Source organism: Hemiscyllium ocellatum, chromosome 11 (assembly GCF_020745735.1).
Source record: "Hemiscyllium ocellatum isolate sHemOce1 chromosome 11, sHemOce1.pat.X.cur, whole genome shotgun sequence".
Lineage (NCBI taxonomy): Eukaryota > Metazoa > Chordata > Chondrichthyes > Orectolobiformes > Hemiscylliidae > Hemiscyllium > Hemiscyllium ocellatum.
In genome coordinates this window covers 24,990,581-25,008,525 of record NC_083411.1, presented here as the reverse complement: position 1 = coordinate 25,008,525, position 17,945 = coordinate 24,990,581, and the positions used below count along the sequence as shown (strand labels likewise).

Genomic DNA, 17,945 nt, shown 5'->3' with positions numbered 1-17,945 from the left:
TAGAAGCATATTTCGTTTCATTTCAGTTGGAGTCCATGAAAGTTCACTTATTAACATATCCTGCTTCTGAGTTGTGGAGTTTGTTTATTGATAGCAGAGTACCAGACTCTGAGGAATTGTTAACGAGCTGTTTCTGAAGGGTCAACTAAATGCGGTGCTTTTATCTTTCTTTTAGTCCTTTAGGAATGTTGTTACTGATGTGTATTCCTTGTATGTTTTTGCATATTTGAATATTATTCGTTTGTGTAACCTTGTTCATCACCAAATATAGCTATCTAAGAGATTGAAAATAATTATACTTTAGGTGAAGTGAGGGGTGTACTTGTATTGAAGGTTACGTTGGCATAGTGCTGCTTATGAGAATGATGTTGATGACACATTGTCGGATTGAGAGAACTGAAAAATGGAAGCTTTAGACTATTCCTTAGTTGCAAAAGATTTGCCTTGTGATTTACTAGAATGCAAAAGCTAAAAGAACTGAGTGACTTTGGGAGAAAAGTTTTTACACAAGCAACAAGAGGGTGTTTAATGAAGTAAAATTGGTAGGCAAACAAATTGAGCCAGATGAAGGGCTTTTGACTGAAACGTCGATATTCCTGCTCCTCGGATGCGTCATGTCCTGCTGTGCTTTTCCAGCACTGCTCTGATCTAAACAGATTGAGCCCCTTCCAAAACTCTGAACGTTGTCTAATAACAGCCTCTGGTCTGAGTCTATGTTCTTGTAATACATGATGAAATGCAATACATGAAGTAATTATGAATAGTTGGAATAAGCTGGAAATGGGTAAAATGTCTATCCCTTTAATCCCTAGATGACAATATAGTCTTTTAAAGGGAACTAGTTGGAGAAATTTTTTAAAGTACTGTTTGCTGATAATCAGAGCTCTGTGGATCACTATGTCTGATCTCCTCATACACTCTGAAAGATGAACTGTTAACTCATTAGAAGGATCTGTGTCCATTTGGCCTGCCACCTGGCTGACTGAAATATGATCCTTGGAGAAAGTGTGGATTGCAGATGCTGGAGATCAGAGTTGAGGGTGTGGTGCTGGAAAAGCACAGTAGGTCAGGCAGCATCTGAGGAGCAGGCGAATCAACATTTCGGGCATAAGTCCTTCATTCCTGATGAAGGAATATGATCCTGTCGACAAGAAACTGAAAGAACTGTGAGAAAGCAATCTATATTACTCTTAGTTTGGATTCCTATTCAGCTGCATTTATGCTTGTATTTCCATTCGTAATTTCTGCGCAGAACTGTTGTCTTGTCCTGTGGGTAGGGTAGAGGGGTATGAAAGAATTAGTACTCTTGGCCTGCATGATAGTTTGGTTGATAACCAGTTTGGCCAAGCGTTTAAAGCATAGGCTCCTGGTTTTAATGAATTGTATATTTTTAAGTTTATTGAAGCAACCTGATGAAAGTTGCTTATTCGAGGTAGCAATGATAAATTGAGTATTTTGGATATAAAATTGGACATTTATACTTTAGGTATAACTCACTAAGTAGTGAGGTTTAATCTCCATTGCTCATCTCTCTCCAGAGTTGTAGAGTTATAAGGTTGCCCCAACTCACTGAAATAGCATGCTGCATGTGAAAGCTCACTATAACCAGTCAGCACAAATGTAAAGATTTAATGAAACTACCAAATTAGCCAAATTGCCTCTGACTAACTGTTACCTGGAATAAAAGCAAATCATACTTTGTAATGGTAAAAACAGCTCGTTATTTTTTGTTATTGTCAAAAAACAGGCTTTGAAATTTATGTACCTTTAAACTTTACCTGTTTTTAAAATCCCTCTCAAAATCTCTTGCGTTCATATGCATACACAGATAAGCAAACACATTATGAATGGAAGGGGGAAAAAAGTCATAAATAGAACTAAGTTCTGATTCACCAGTCCAAATTGCAAACGTAGATGGGTTGGTTTTATGATTCTTTAATGCCTGTCGTTATCTGCACAATGATGAGTGGGCTTGCAGTTTGCTTAATAGTTCTGAGATATTTCCAGTTGTCTTTCTGTTTAAAATGACTTTTTTTTTCAGTGTTTATCTACTCTTTCTACAGAAAACTGTACACAAACTTTATAGCCGAAAGGGAAGATAGAAAGATTGATATAGCTAGCTTCTGGAGGTCTCTTTGCTTCTCTCAGTTTCATTCCCCATGGCATTTTAATGAATCCTGACCAGTCAGAGACTTGTTACTATTCAGAACTCTCCTGAACCTATCACAAATGTGCCATTTGTCTCTATGTAATGTTCCTGTTGTTTCATTTGCATCAGTTAGCTTTGTTTCTTTCTCTAAATTACAAATGACTCTCTGTACGTTGATAATAAAAAATGAGGAAAGTGCTGTGGCTTTGAACAGTTGCATGTTATGAGATATGATTTTAATGTATATAATTGTAGAGTTTGGATTTGAACTGTCATGAGTTTTGTTATCTGAAGGGGTTAAACGATTAACTTGCCATTTTTATAGCTATGAATTATTTCAGAAAGTGAGTGTAGTTCGTGGAGGTTAATGGGAATTTGTCTACATTAGTATTTAACAGCAAGCATTAGGTTTTCAGTTTAGGTCAGATTGATTTTTCTTTGCTTTTTATTTCCGAGAAACCCCTGTAGCTTGGAAAAGCTTTGTCTTTGCAGAAGGCTTGACTGGAGCTGGATGTATAAGAAAGTTACTCCTACAGAAGGGCGATTGTTTAAAGTTAAGAAATGGATAGCTCAGTGTAAGTATTTTAACATTCCAGATCAGCATTTGGAAAAACCTGAAGGGTTATTTGGAGCCCAGAAAGTCTACACTGTTGTATAAGGGCTCGAGAAAAGGTGATTGGAAGTTGCAGTCATTTGTCAGATACCGTGGAAGGGAATTCTGTCTGGCGTTTAAGTAAGCAAAGTGCTGCTTGAATTAATAGAATTGTAGTTTACCATGTGTTTCAAAATTTGAGCTTCTATACTAAACTTGGATTTGGTTGAACAAAATTATAACATTGTGTGCTTGTGTGTCAATGAGATACCACCTCATTCAAACAGAAAAGAAACAACTATGATATTTCAAGCCAGATTCCTGATTGGGATTTCAGTTGTTCAGTAATAACATCAGCTGAGATTGTTGCATTTAGTATTTGTTCACGGTTGCAGATCTGGAAAACTTCCCATGGATAATTGAAAATTGTGATAGGATGAACTTTAAGTTAATTACCATCACTTTGGAAAGGTGCAAGGAAAGCTGTTGGACCTGAAGGCTGATAAGTCCCCAGATCAGGTTTGCATGCATTTTAGGATCATTAGTAGTGGTACAGATTGTAGATGTATTGATAATTTTTCAAAATTCCATAGACTCTGCAACATTGTAGAATTCATTATTAAGGAGGTTATAGCAGGATGCTTAGAAAATATGGTCAGGTAGAACCAGAACTTAAGGGAAATAGTTTTTAACTGATCGATTTAAGCTTTTTTTCATGCTTTCAGGATTGACTGGGGTATTTTCCCCGGAGTGTCAGCGGCTGATGGAGTGACTTTATAGAGGTTCATAAGATCATGGTCTTTTCCCCAAGATAGGGGAGTCACATCTACAGGGTATATGCTTAAGGTGAGAGGGGAAAGATTAAAAGGGACCTGAGGTGAAACTTGCTCATGCAGAGGCTGGGATTAGCTATCAGAGGAAATGATGGAGGCAGGTACAATTAAACATTTGAAAAGCGTCTGGATGGCTATGTGAATAAGGTTGCGAAGGATATGGGCCACATGTTGGTAAATGGGACTAGATTAATTTAGGATATCTGGATGGTGTGGACAAGTTGGACAGAAGGGTCTGTTTCTGTCTTATACAACTGTAACTCTACATCACTGCATCAAAAGTTAATGCACAAGATAAGAGCCCACGGTTCAGCAGTTAACGTATTAATGTGAATCAAGAATTGATATACTAACTAGAAGGTAGTTGTAAATGGGACTTTTTTAGATGGCGAGTTGTAATTATTGGAGTATCACAGAGATCAGTGCCGAGTCTTCACTCTTGTTAAATCCATATTGACGATTTGGAGATGAGGGGGTGGAATGTATTGTAGCTAGATTTAAGCTGAAACCAAGGTAGGCAAAGTAAATTATCGGTAGAAGGTAAAGAGTCTTCAGAGTGTTGTGGACAGTGTTACGATCCTAGCTATTGTTTATAGCTGGCAAATCAGATTCTGGACTGAAATCTGGCTTGATAGATCATACTCGGTGGGTTTTTTCCTAACTTAATGAGGTGGTCTTTTACTGAAATACAAATACTGGATGCTGCAGGTCCACTTTTAACAAAACAGAAGTCTCCAGTGTAGACGAGATGATTAGAGTAGAATAGACCAAGTTTTTTGCATTTATCAGAACTTAAGACCATAAGACATAGGAGTGGAAGTAAGGCCATTCGGCCCATCAAGTCCACACCGCCATTCAATCATGGCTGATGGGCATTTCAACTCGCTTTCTTAATCGTGGACTCAACCTGCATGTTTACCTTTAGAGAATCCTCGATTAGCACTCGCAGATCCCTTTGTATTTTGGCTTTATGAATTTTCTCACTGTTTAGAAAGTAGTCTATGCTTGTATTTTTTCCAAAGTGCAAGACATCGCATTTGCTCATGTTGAATTCCATCAGCCATTTCCTGGACCACTCTCCCAAACTGTCCAGATCCTTCTGCAGCCTCCCCACTTCCTCAGTACTACCTGCCTGTCCACCTAACTTCGTATCATTGGCAAGCTTTGCTGGAATGACCCCAGTCCCTTCATCCAGATCATTAATATATAACGTGAACAGCTGCGGCCCCAACACTGAACCCTGTGGGACACCGCTTGTCACTGGCTGCCATTCCGAAAAAGAACCTTTTATCCCAACTCTCTGCCTTCTGTCAGACAGCCAATCCGCAATCCATACCAACAGCTCACCTCGAACACCATGGGCCCTCACCTTACTCAGCAACCTCCCGTGTGGCACCTTATCAAAGGCCTTTTGGAAGTCTAGATAGACCACATCCACTGGGTTTCCCTGGTCTAACCTACTTGTCTCCTCTTCAAAGAATTCCAACAGGTTTGTTAGGCATGACCTCCCCTTACTAAATCCATGTTGACTTGTTCTAATCCGACCCTGCTCTTCCAAGAATTTAGAAACCTCATCCTTAATGATGGATTCTAGAATTTTACCAACAACCAAGGTTCGGCTAATTGGCCTATAATTTTCCATCTTTTGTCTTGATCCTTTCTTGAACAAGGGGGTTGCAACAGCGATCTACCAATCATCCGGGATTTTCCCGGACTCCAGTGATTTTTGAAAGAGCTCAACCAATGCCTCTGGTATTTCTTCAGTCACCTCCCTCAGAACACTCGGATGTAGCCCATCGGGGCCGGGAGATTTATCAATTTTAAGACCTTTTAGCTTTTCTAGCACTTTCTGTTTTGTAATGGCAGCCATACACAACTCAGCCCCCGACTCCCTTTAATTGTTGGGATATTACTCATGTCTTCCACTGTGAAGACTGATGCAAAGTACTCATTAAGTTCTCCTGCTATTTCCTTATCCCATCACTAGGCTTCCAGCATCAGTTTGAAGTGGCCTAATGTCTACTTTTGTCTGTCGTTTGTTTCTTATGTATTGACAGAAACTTTTACTATCATTTCTAATATTACTGGCTAGCCTACCTTCATATTTGATCCTCTCCTTCCTTATTACTCTTTGTTATCCTCTGTTTGTTTTTGTAGCCTTCCCAATCTTCTGATTTCCCAGTGCTCTTGGCCACTTTTTAGGATCTCTCTTTTTCTTTGATAAATTTTCTGACAGCACTAGGTCCAAAATAGCCTGCTCCCTTGTAGGCTCCATCACAAGCTGTTCCAGAAAGCCATCCTGTAAGAATTCCATGAATTCCCTTTCTTTGGATCCACTGGCAACATTATTTACCCAGTCCCATATTGAAGTCTCCCATGATCACCGTAACCTTGCCTTTCTGACATGCCTTCTCCATTTCCTGGTACATGTTGTGTCCCTGGTCCTGACCATTGTTAGGAGGTCTGTACATAACTCCCATTATGGTTTTTTTGCCTTTGTGGTTCCTCAATTCCACCCACACAGACTCCACATCATCCGACGCTATGTCATTCAGTACCATAGATTTAATTTTGTTTTTAACTAACAAGACAACCCTGCCCCCTCTGCCCATCTCCCTGTCTTTTTGAATATCCTTGGATGTTTAACTGCCAGTCCTGACCCCCCTGCAACTATGTCTCTGTGATGCCTACTACATCATAATCATTCACGATGATCTGTGCCATTAGTTCATCTGCTTTGTTATGAATGCTACAAGCATTAAGGTAAAGTGCCTTGATGCTAACTTTCTTATCATTAGAGATATTGGAAGTCATAAGATGTCCTAAGTTATCTATCCTTTTTGCTGCATTCCCAGTCTGCCTCAAGTTTAAATCCGCCTGCACACATGCTATCCTGCTGCTTATCTTTCCATTTAACTCATACTCCCTGTTGCTTTCACTTCCCCCCCCCCCCCCCCCACTCCGAAGTTTAAAGTCCTATTGACCACCCTATTTATCCTCTTCGCTAGAACATTGGTACCTGATCAATTCAGGTGGAGACCGTCCCACCGGTACAGATTCCCCCAGTTCCAAAACTGATGCCAATGCCCCATGAAGTGGAATCCCTCTTTCCCACACCAATTCCTTAGCCATGTGTTTACGTACGTAATTTTCTTATCCCTAAGCCAATTGGCACGTCGCTTGGGCAGTAATCCGGAGGTTATGACCCTTGAGGACCTATACTTCAATTTCCTTCCTAGTGCTTGATAATCCCCAAACAGTTCCTCCACCCTAGTTTTGCCTTTGTTGTCAGTCCCAATGTGGACCACAACAACTGGATCCTCCCCCTCCCGCTCCAATATCCTTTCAAGCCGGTCAGAGATATCCCGCACCCTGGCACTGGGCAGGCAACACACCATGCGAGACTCCCAATCCGGCTTGCAAAGAATACTATCTGTCCCCCTAATTATAGAATCCCCTATAACAAGTTTTGTCTTTTTGCTCCCCCCTCTTGAATGGCCTTCTGCACCATGGTGCCGTGGTCAGTTGGCTTATCCTGTCCAGAGCCCTTTTCCTCATCCGTACAGGAAGCAAGAATCTCATACCTGTTGGACAAGGTGAAGTGCTGAGGCTCCTGCACTTCTGAACTCAGGTTCCCCCTACCTGCCTCACTTACAGTCACACTCTGATGTCCCTGATCACTAATTGAATGTGAATCACTTAATCTCCCAGGTGTGACTGCCTCCTGAAACAAAGCGTCCAGGTAACTCTCCCCCTCCCGGATGTGTCGCAATGTTTGAAGCTCTGATTCCAGTCATCAACTTTTAGAAGATTTATAAACACGGTAAACACGTTCCCCTCTTTCCTGATAGTTTCCCTTTACAGTACTCAAACTCCAGAGTTTGCATCTCTATCTGTCGTTCTATTCTCTCCCCCCTCTCAGTCGAAGTAAAATGCTCAGACGTAGTATGACTTTACCACCTTCATCTTTATTGCAGGCCCTGCAAGGAGAGAACAATTGCCTATGTGCACAACATGAGTTTGTGGTCTTCTCTCTCAAACAGCAGTTTCTCAATGAATTATATAGTCATTTTGCAGGGAGGAACAGCCAGATAAGGCGACATACATATTGATTGGCTGACCGTTACAGTGAGTATCAATAGTAAAGATGAAGCCATCTGCTGTTACATAATGAATGTACTTAACCTTCATTGGCTTAACATAATGAATATTTTTCACCTCATTAAACTGACCTTACGTACTGAATGCTTCCAACATTGTTAAATGCTTCTACATAATGAATGCTTTTCCACTTTGTTAACCCAGTACCCTTGCCTCCAGTACCCTATTGTTAAGTGCAAGTGCTGATCTGATCTGAGTCATGCTCAGCTGAACCTCTTGTTTCACAAAACACAACTCTTGCCCTACACTCGTTCTTAAACCACGTTTGTTCATTTAACTTAACTGTTTCTTTCAGTTTTCAGTCTTGACAATGTGCTAGCCTCTTTAATGATTAGAGTCAGAGTGTGGTGCTGGAAAAACACAGCCGTTCAGGTAGCATCCAAGGTGCTGGAGAAATCGCCGTTTACGAGCATAAATCTATGCTCTTTGGCTCTAATCTCCAGCATCTGTAGTCCTCACTTTCTCTTTATTGATTAGGCATAGTTTCAGCGGAGGTCTTGGAAACTTTTGAGGGTTAATCTCCCTTTTTTTAAAAAAAAATCTGTTAAGCCTTTTGCATTTAAGATTTACTGTTTTGGTTAATTTTGAAATCTGAAGTTTGTTTCAGGGTTAAACAAGTAAGCGCTGTACTGAGGATAGCTTGTTATGTAGTCAGAGGACTTAACAGGGTAATTATGAATACAGTCTGCATTGAGTACAACTAGCACATAGTGGAAGGCTTGAGTTTGGTTTCATGGCTGAAGGTGGTGTACTATTTGCTTTTCCTTTCCTAATACAGAGGGACCTCAATTATCCAAATGAGATGGCGGGCCCTATTTCGTTCAGATAATTGATTATTTGGTTAATCGATTCAATGCCTTTTTTCTGGGGATTGGAGTTTTCTATTAAGTCTGCTCCCCGTTCAGAAGACTAGCAGCAACAACAAGACTGCTGCTACTGCCTTTTGGTGGGGGGGGAGGAAAGTTTCCAAATTGTGTGCATGCACATGCACACCAACACCAACTTTTTACTGCAACTTTTGACAGATTCTACCTTTGCCCTGTACAGGAGAGTGTTAGAGAGATTCTGGGGAAGGGAGTTTACGGTACACGCGTGTGTAGAACTCCAGGGAAAGTGGCGGGGGGGGAGAGGAGGAGGTGGTCATTGATTTAAAGATGGTGCCTGCGCTCCCATCAGTTCAGGACTGTTCTCGGCAGCACTTGTAATCACTGTAAACAAAAGACGCGATCAATGTTGGACTGTATTGAAGAGGTTTCTTTATTTTTGAAACCTTTCTTATTGTGTCCAATAAGACTAGGCTTAATTCTAGATTTAGTCTTACAAAGTGATGTTGGCTAAGTGGATAAAGTAATAGTGGGTGACTGTGTTTTAGGAGATTATGATGTTAAATCTAATTGCAATATGACGATTAGGTAAAAGTGGACTGGTTGGATCTAATTGAAGGGGAGTGGTTAACAATCACAACGGTGTTTGAAAGAGATTCTACAGGTATAGTGTACACATGTCCCTACAAACTAAGGGTGGTTATTCAGAACCCTAAAGGTTAAAAAAGCAGCAAAGTAAACCTTATGGCAGTCTCAAAAAGTAATGCATTATTAAGTCTGGAGGGGTATAGAAAGAGAGATTAGGGAAGAAAAATTGAGGAACATCCATATGTTTTACCAGTACATTAAGTGTAAGGGATGACTGAGGAATGCAGGGTAACTTGCGTGTTGATGTGTAAAATGGGGACTTGGTTCTTCGAATGCTTTCCCTTTGCTTACAAAGAAAGGGGATGATGCATGCATTCTAGTTATTACGAAATATTAGATAATAAAAACAAAAGTACTGAAGGAGTTGACTACCTCTAAGGTGCATAAATCACCAGGGCCAGATGTATTGTATCCTAAGCTATTAAAGGAAGCCAGGAGGGAAATAGCATGTTTTTTAATTCTTTCTTGATGTAGGTGAGGTATGGCAGGACTTGGAGGCCTGTGAACCGAGGCCAAATAATTAGAATCATGTAGTACAGAAGAAGCCCATTGAATCTGCAGTGACAAAAAAAAACTAAATCTACAGTAATCCTACGTTCCAGCACATGTCCCATAGCCATGAATAGAATGACATTTCAAGTGCTCACTCAAGTTGTTTCTTTCTCAACAAATCTCCCAAGCAGTGCATTCCAGATGCTTACCATCCTCTGGGTGAAAAGATATTTAGCAACACCCACCCACCCACCCACACCTTCTGCTCTTCAGGTTAAAGTTATGCTGTTTTATTATTGACCCTTCAGCTCAGGGAACAGCTGCTTTATATTCACCCTGAGCTTCCTGCTCATTACCTTTATAGACCTAGCTTCATTTAACAGCCTAGGATCAATTCATCTGGTTACCTGTAAGCTAGGAGGCCTGGGTTCAAGTACCATCTGCTCCACAAGTGTGTAATAGCACTCTGAAAAGGTTGATTAAAAATACCTGATATATAATTGACATGGTGATTTGTCCACCTTTTTAGAGGTGGTCAGTCAGTCACTCTAGTATTTCCGTATTCAGTGTGTTTTTATGTAATATTTGTTACTTTTTAATTAGGTGGTCAGTATTACTGGAGTATAGACTAGGTCACATGACCAATCTGTCAGTAAAATGAAAGACAGATACAGAGGAATGTGGCAACAGGCAATAAAGGATAATGGTTGCTGGATGTTTTTGAGAATGTATAGTGGTTTCCAGTGGTGTTCAACAGGGCTCAGTTATAGGGTCTTTTGCCATTTGTGGTACATGTATATAATTTAGACTTAAATATGGGAAGCATGAAATTCGCAGGCTAAGTGCTTGTTTGTGAAGTGAATGACTCTAGGGTGAAATCATTGGTTGAGTGGATGGGCAGTGGCAAATATACCTCTTAAGATTGAGCATAAAGCTTATATGTGAGGTCACAAAGCAATAGAATATACACTAATCAGAGTATTGAGAGAAGTAGCTGAAACGTGTGTCCACCTGAGAATGTTTATCGGGTATGAGCTTTGACTGAGGGGAGATCGAGGCAACAATGTTGGCGTAGTCGGCAGGATCCAAATGAATAGTTACGATTGGATGGTGTGAGCGATCGCCTGGAACATTAGGTATTTTGAGATGGCGGGGCCCACAAGGTAAGATTTTAAACCTTGGTCTCTCTCAATATTCTGGTGTGCCGGAGACAGTCTCCTCGCTCAATCACTCTCTATTCTGCGGATTCCTCAAGTGGTCATTAGTTCAGTCGTGAGATACAGTTTCGCAGGTGTGCTGGCAGGCAGAAGTTCCAGACCTCTGCGCTGCACTGGGGAGGGGCGTGTGCGGAGGAGAGAGAAAGAGTGTGTGATTGGAGGTTAGAGTGCTCTGCGCAGTACTGGGGTTTGAGTCTCCTGGGTGGGTTTCAGTGAGGTTTGAGCCCCACGAGGAGTAAAGTGAGAAAGGGTTTAAAGTCCCCTAATGGTGAAATTTGAGACTCTGCGAGTCTTTGTTCTGGGGGAAGTGTGTGTCTTGGATTGTGGTGCCATGTGGTCCGTTGCGAGGGCTTTCTCTCTTTATAAGGGTAATTTCAATGAGAGGATGGAAAATAAAATGAGAAACACTGAAATTAAGGTTGTACTAATAATTGGGTTGGAAAAGGAACATTTCAACGTAAATTGTGCCATGCTGAGAGTTTTTGATGTTTAAAAATTTTAGTTTATTAAAATACCGGTTCAGAAAACTCTTTAGTAATTGTTCTGCCTTATTTGAATTAGGATCTTAATTCTGTGAGATTTGTGGGCTATGTAATGGGCAGATTTTGTTTTTACATTGAAATTGCACAACATTATGTCCTTTTTAAAATTATCAAACTTGTAACCTTAAAACAAATTGAGTCCCTTGAGCCCCTGATTTGTTTGAAATTCTACAATGCCTGTTTAAAAAAAGCAGTTGGGTCTGTGGTCATGTTTTAACCAGATGAGAGTATGTATAATAATATCTTTTTGCTTTTAATGCAGAATGTTCACAAAAAGAAGAGTGCATATTGAGTTTGATGTTTTAAAATTTTAGAGAATGTTAAAGCTTGAGGTTGAGCTGTTTCAGTTCTGTTAATTATTGTTAAGGCTTCATTGGCCCCCTTCGTATTGCAAATTCAAAGAATGTTTATCTCTACCAAGGTTCCACTGTCATTCTGATTGTTCTATTTGGAGAACATATTTTAAAATATTCAGTATTTGTTTCCCATGAATATTTGAGATTTAAATCTGAACTGAAATTGCCTCTTCAATTGCTAAAGCACATTTTGATGTTTTCTTGCTGTTCCAGACTTCTGAAATACTTTCGATGACAGCTTTCACATTAGCCAAGTATTAGTTTGTTAAAGGAAAATAATTTTTGAGTAACCTGAATGGGGTCCCCCGGTTTATAATCGACTGAATTGTTTAGGCAGTACAATTTAGAAGTTTATGGATTGTATAAAATTTGATAACTTCATGAATAGTGAACAGAGAATTCAAAGAATATCAAAGAAATCAGATTTCTCCATGGAGTGATGCAAAAGCAGACACAATTTAGTGTAGTTAACTGTAACTGTCTTCATACTGATAACCACCTTGGCAAGGAAGGAATGAGAGAGGAAATGCAATAATATTTTCAGTAGCTAACATGGTCTCGAGAGTTTCAAAAGCACGCCTTTGGAACACCGCCCACCCCTCCACAACCTGACCCAATGGATTCAGTCAGCTCCCTGGTCATGAGCACAAAAAGTGAAGACGCTAACAACAGTGAAGAGGAAGTCGGTACACTTTGTCATTGGCCTCCCTACGAACATTAAACCACATCAACTGTACCTTGTAATTTAAGGAATATGAAGGTTCACTGATCAAGCTAACATAACAAAGCCAACTGGCTATTGTGAAATTTAACAGAAGGAGCAAAGAATGCTGTGTTCACCTAGCCTGCTGCTACAACTGCTGCACGATCAGATGCACTGGTATCCTCCATCTGAAGCATCTCGGAAGGATGGAAGTCTCGTCAGCTTTAAGTATTTAACTGCCCATATCGCAGAAATCAGATTTCTCCATGGAGTGATGCACAAGGAAAGCTGAATTTTTTTTCAAGTTAGACTTTACTTTAGGGGATTTTTGAGAACTGGCTCGTTTCTACTTAACTTGGAGGGAATGGAGTGGTCACTAAGGACTGTGGATTTAAGAACTTTCTGGTGAATTTTTCCACGTGGGAGGATTCTTCCAACTTTAATTACGGTAACAGACTAGAAATTTTTGTTATAATCATTGTATGCTGTGTATCATAACTTAAATACTGGCTGTCAGAATCTTGGGAAATCTGGTAATGCCATTGGTTATCATGAAATGATAAAAAGAGGGAATGGGAATGTGTGCAGGGAAGGAGTCAAGTTTTGAGCTTTGAAACGCGATTCAGCTGAGCATGACTCAGATCAGGTAAGAACTTGCAGTTAACAATGGGGTGCTGGAGGCAAGGGTAATGTGTTAACAAGGTGGAAAAAATTCCATTATGTAGAGCAATTGAACAATTTTGGAAGCATTCAGTATCTAAGGTAAGTTTAAGAAGGTGAAAAGTATTCATTGTGAAGTCAGTTAAGGTTAAGAATATTCTTTGTGTAACAACAGATGGCTTAATCTTTACCATTGACACTTGCTGATTGTAATGGTCATCTAATCAATATGTTGCCTTATCTGGATGCTCCTCCCTGAAAATGACTATTAATTCATTAAGAAACTGCTCTTCCAGAGAAGACTGAGAACTCGTGTCTCTGCACATGGGCGATTGTTCTCTCTCCCTGCAGGGCATGGAATAAAGGTACAGGTAAAACTACACTGTCTCTGAGCGTTTTGCTTTGATTGAGGTAGGGAGGTGGGGGGGAGAACGGAATGACACACCAGTCCCTAAAGGTGGCAGGACAGATAAGATAGTAAAGAAGGCATAAGGAATGTTTTCTTTCATTGGATGAGGTATTGCATACAAAAGGATGTAATGCTGGAAATATGTAAGACACTGGTTAGGCCATAATCTTCTAGGAGAAAGTGAGGACTGCAGATGCTGGAGATCAGAGCTGAAAATGTATTGCTGGAAAAGCGCAGCAGATCAGGCAGCATCCAAGGAGCAGGAGAAACAATGTTTCGGGAATGAGGAGAGTGTGCCAAGCAGGCTAAGATAAAAGGTAGGGAGGAGGGACTTGGGGGGGGGGGGGGGGGGGGGCGCATTGGAAATGCGATAGGTGGAAGCAGGTTAAGGTGAGGGTGATAGGCCGGAGTGGGGGTGGGGGCGGAGAAGTCAGGAAGAAGATTGCAGGTTAGGAAGGTGATGCTGAGTTCGAGGGTTGGGACTGAGACAAGATGGGGGGAGGGGAAATGAGGAAACTGGAGAAATCTGAGTTCATCCCTTGTGGTTGGAGGGTTCCTAGGCGGAAGATGAAGCGCTCTTCCTCCAGCTGTCGTATTGCTATGGTCTGGTGATGGAGGAGTCCAAGGACCTGCATGTCCTTGGTGGAGTGGGAGGGGGAGTTGAAGTATTGAGCCACGGGGTGGGTGGGTTGGTTGGTCCGGGTGTCCCAGAGGTGTTCTCTGAAATGTTCTGCAAGTAGGCAGCCTGTCTCCCCAATATAGAGGAGGCCACATCGGGTGCAGCGGATGCAGTAAATGATGTGTGTGGAGGTGCAGGTGAATTTGTGGCAGATATGGAAGGATCCCTTGGGGCCTTGGAGGGAAGTAAGGGGGGAGGTGTGGGCACACGCAAGTTTTGTATTTCTTGTGGTAACAGGGGATGATGCCGGGAGTGGAGGTTGGGTTGGGTGGTGTGGTCAGTTATCCGGGACCACAAATTTAAGGTGATTTGTGGAATGATTAATGGGGAGATGAGGAAAAATCTTTCTAGCCAGATGTAGTGATTGTCTGGAATTCACTACCTAATATTAGTTGAGTTAGAAACTGCAGTTCATTCAGAAAGAACCTAGAAGTGTACATGAAGCTGTGTAAGTTGCAAAGCTATGGACCAGATATTGAATACAATTAGAAGGGGCAGCTAGTTTATTTATGGTGCAGATATGGTGACTGGACTCTTTCTGTGCACTTCCTATGGCTTCTGATTTATGTGGTTAGTAAGATACAAACAGATATGTGCATTAGTAAGGGAGGTAATATATTTGGGAATGCTGTAGTGTGGGAACCTCAACATTTGGAAATGTCTAAGATTGAGATTTTGCACCGCGTTGATGAAAGGTCTGTAGAATGAAAGAGCTGGTTGGTTAGACCTCTTGGATTGTGAGGTCTTTCAAGTTTTGGGTTGAGGGGGGAATATAAGGAGAGTATAAATTAATATATTGGTAGTCAGGGATAGTTGAGGGGAATGGACGCTTCTGTACAGCCACGTGAGTGCCAAGACATTGCTGAGGACTGAACAGAAACTTGGGTAGAAGCAGATCCAGCTGTCATGATTTAATGTCTCTATCAGTGACATAGGTACGACAAAGAAAGTGGTTCTGCTTAGTATAAAGAGCTAGGCATCATCATGAAGAGGAGATCCTCAGTCATAATCTCTGGATTATTATTGAACAATGTGCTCATTGACGTCACAAGATTAACACTTTTCAAAGACTGTAGGCAAAGTAGATTTGGGTACTTTTGAGTACTGGGGAATGTTGATCACCATGTTGTCTTGGAAGCCTACTCTTGAACCGTGCTGGGTCCAGTGTTCTGGATAACTGTGTACCTAAGGAAGTAGAGACTGGCTTTAACTAACAATGGGAAGTGACCAAGCTTTGGTATATATACTAAATCATACATGGTACAATCCAGGTTGGAGAACAGTATTATAGGAAATGATGGTCAGCAATAACAATGCAGGTAAATAGAGCCCATTTGGTCCTTCAAATATAGTCTAACATTCAATAAGGTTGTGACAGATCTGTCCCAGGCCTCAATTTCTTGCCTGCCTTTGTTAACCAAGTTCGTCCTCCAGTGACCTTTTTGACCAGAATAGATTTTGGCAGAGCATTACAAAATATCTGATAAAAGGTCTGCCTTTGATCATCTACTGACCTTCTCCTACTGTCTTGCCAACTCGTTTTAAACTTCCTTCATACCTCTGTAATTGCCATTATTTGAGAACACTGGCTTGCGACAAAGGTTGCTCTCCCTCATACTGAACTTGACATTCAGCTATGTTATGACACTATCCTGAGAGGATCCTTAACTGTGAGGTCTCATCTTCATCCTTTTGTAGGTTAGGTGCATTAGTCAGGGTTAAATGTAAAGTAACAGGGAAGGAGAATGGTTCAGGGTGGGTTACTCTTCAGAGGGTTGGTGTGGACATGTTGGGCTGAAGGGCCTGTTTCCACACTGGTAATTCCAAGATTCTATTCTGGGGAGATTACACAATGTACAGCTATAAGAAACCAATCCCTGATGCAGTCTGCAAATTTGTCTTCCTTGTTGCCCTTGCCCACTACAACTGCTGAGAGATTTGATTTCACCAGTAAGAATGCCAATTCAAATCTCTCAGCAGTTGTAGTGGCCCTTTGCATGCCTCCATTATTTCATGATTTATACTTTAATTTACAACGAAATAATGTAAGGGCAGAAAATTCAGATGTGAGGAAAACAGTTTCGCCCTGTGGTGGAAATCTGGAACTCACTTCCAGTAAGGATGATGAGCAGAAACCCCCTCATTTAAATATTTAGATGTACAGTTATAATGCCAAAGTATGCAAAGCCAGTAAATGGGATTAGCATAATTAGGTGGTTATTTTTGACAGGATACAATGGCTGAAAGGGGCTTTTTTTTCTCTGCTGTAGATCTCTACAAATGTGGTTCTGTTCGCCGAGCTGGGAGTTTTTGTTGCAAACGTTTCGTCCCCTTTCTAGGTGACATCCTCAGTGCTTGGGAGCCTCCTGTGAAGTGCTTCTGTGCTGATTCCTCCGGCATTTATACTGGTTTGAATCTGCCACTTGCGGTTGTCAGTTGCTGTCTGCTGCAATGGCCGGTATATAGGGTCTAGGTCGATGTGTCTGTTGATAGAATTTGTGGATGAGTGCCATGCCTCTAGGAATTCCCTGGCTGTTCTGTTTGGCCTGCCCTATAATTGTGGTGTTGTCCCAATCAAATTTGTGTTGTTTGTCATCTGAGTGTACGGCTACTAGGGATAGCTGGTCGTGTCGTTTCGTGGCTAGTTGGTGTTCATGGATGCGGGTTGTTAGCTGTCTTCCTGTTTGTCCTATGTAGTGTTTTGTGCAGTCCTTGCATGGGATTTTGTACGCTATGTTGGTTTTACTCATGCTGGGTATCGGGTCCTTTGTCCTGGTGAGTTGTTGTCTGAGAGTGGCTGTTGGTTTGTGTGCTGTTATGAGTCTTAGTGGTCGCAGCAGTCAGTTCAGAAATGCTCCTGATGTATCGGAGTGTGGCCAGTCCTTTGGGTTGTGGCATGTCCTCATTTCGTTGCCTTTCCCTAAGGCATCTGTTGATGAAATTGTGCGGGTGTCCGTTTTTGGTGAATACCTTGTATAGGTGTCCTTCTTCCTCTCTTTGTAGTTCAGGTGTGCACTACACCAACGTAGTGTACAAAATCCCATGCATACAAAATCCCTAGTAGCCATACATTCAGATGACAAACAACACGAATTCGATTGGGACAACGCCACCATTGTAGGGCAGGCCAAACAGAACAACCGGGGAATTCCTAGAGGCATGGCACTCATCCATAAATTCTATCAACAGACACATTGATCTAGACCCTATATACCGACCACTGCAGCGGACAGCAACTGACAACTGGAAGCGTCAGATTCAAACCAGTATAAATGCCGGAGGAATCAGCACAGAAGCACTGAAGATGTCACCTAGAAAGGGGACGAAACATTTGCAACAAAAACTCCCAGCTCGGTGAACAGAACCACAACAATGAGCACCCGAGCTACAAATCTTCTCTCAAACTTTGAATCTCTACAAATGTATATTTCTCTTTTTCACCCCTTACTTGAATGGCACTTTGGTCAGTTTGCCGATAACTCCTGTGTTTTGTGCCTTTTGTTCACATAAGAGGCATGGGTCTTGCACCTTTAGGGCAATGGCATTGGTTGAGATTCCTGCGAGTCTAAATTCTGGGTCCCATTATCTGCTTCACTCAGTTTCATCCTTCTGACCCTGATAATAATCAAATTTGATGCAATCAATCGGAGGAGTGTGACTCTGCTGTAGTGGTGTCCAGA

The 17,945-nt window shown here is 41.4% G+C and overlaps 1 protein-coding gene across 5 annotated transcripts in view; it reads left to right on the top strand.

Annotated features, from left to right (window-relative positions):
• Nucleotides 1-17,945, top strand: part of atrx (ATRX chromatin remodeler) — a 230,120-nt gene that overhangs the window by 1,419 nt on the left and 210,756 nt on the right. The gene's annotated exons all lie outside the window — the stretch shown is intronic.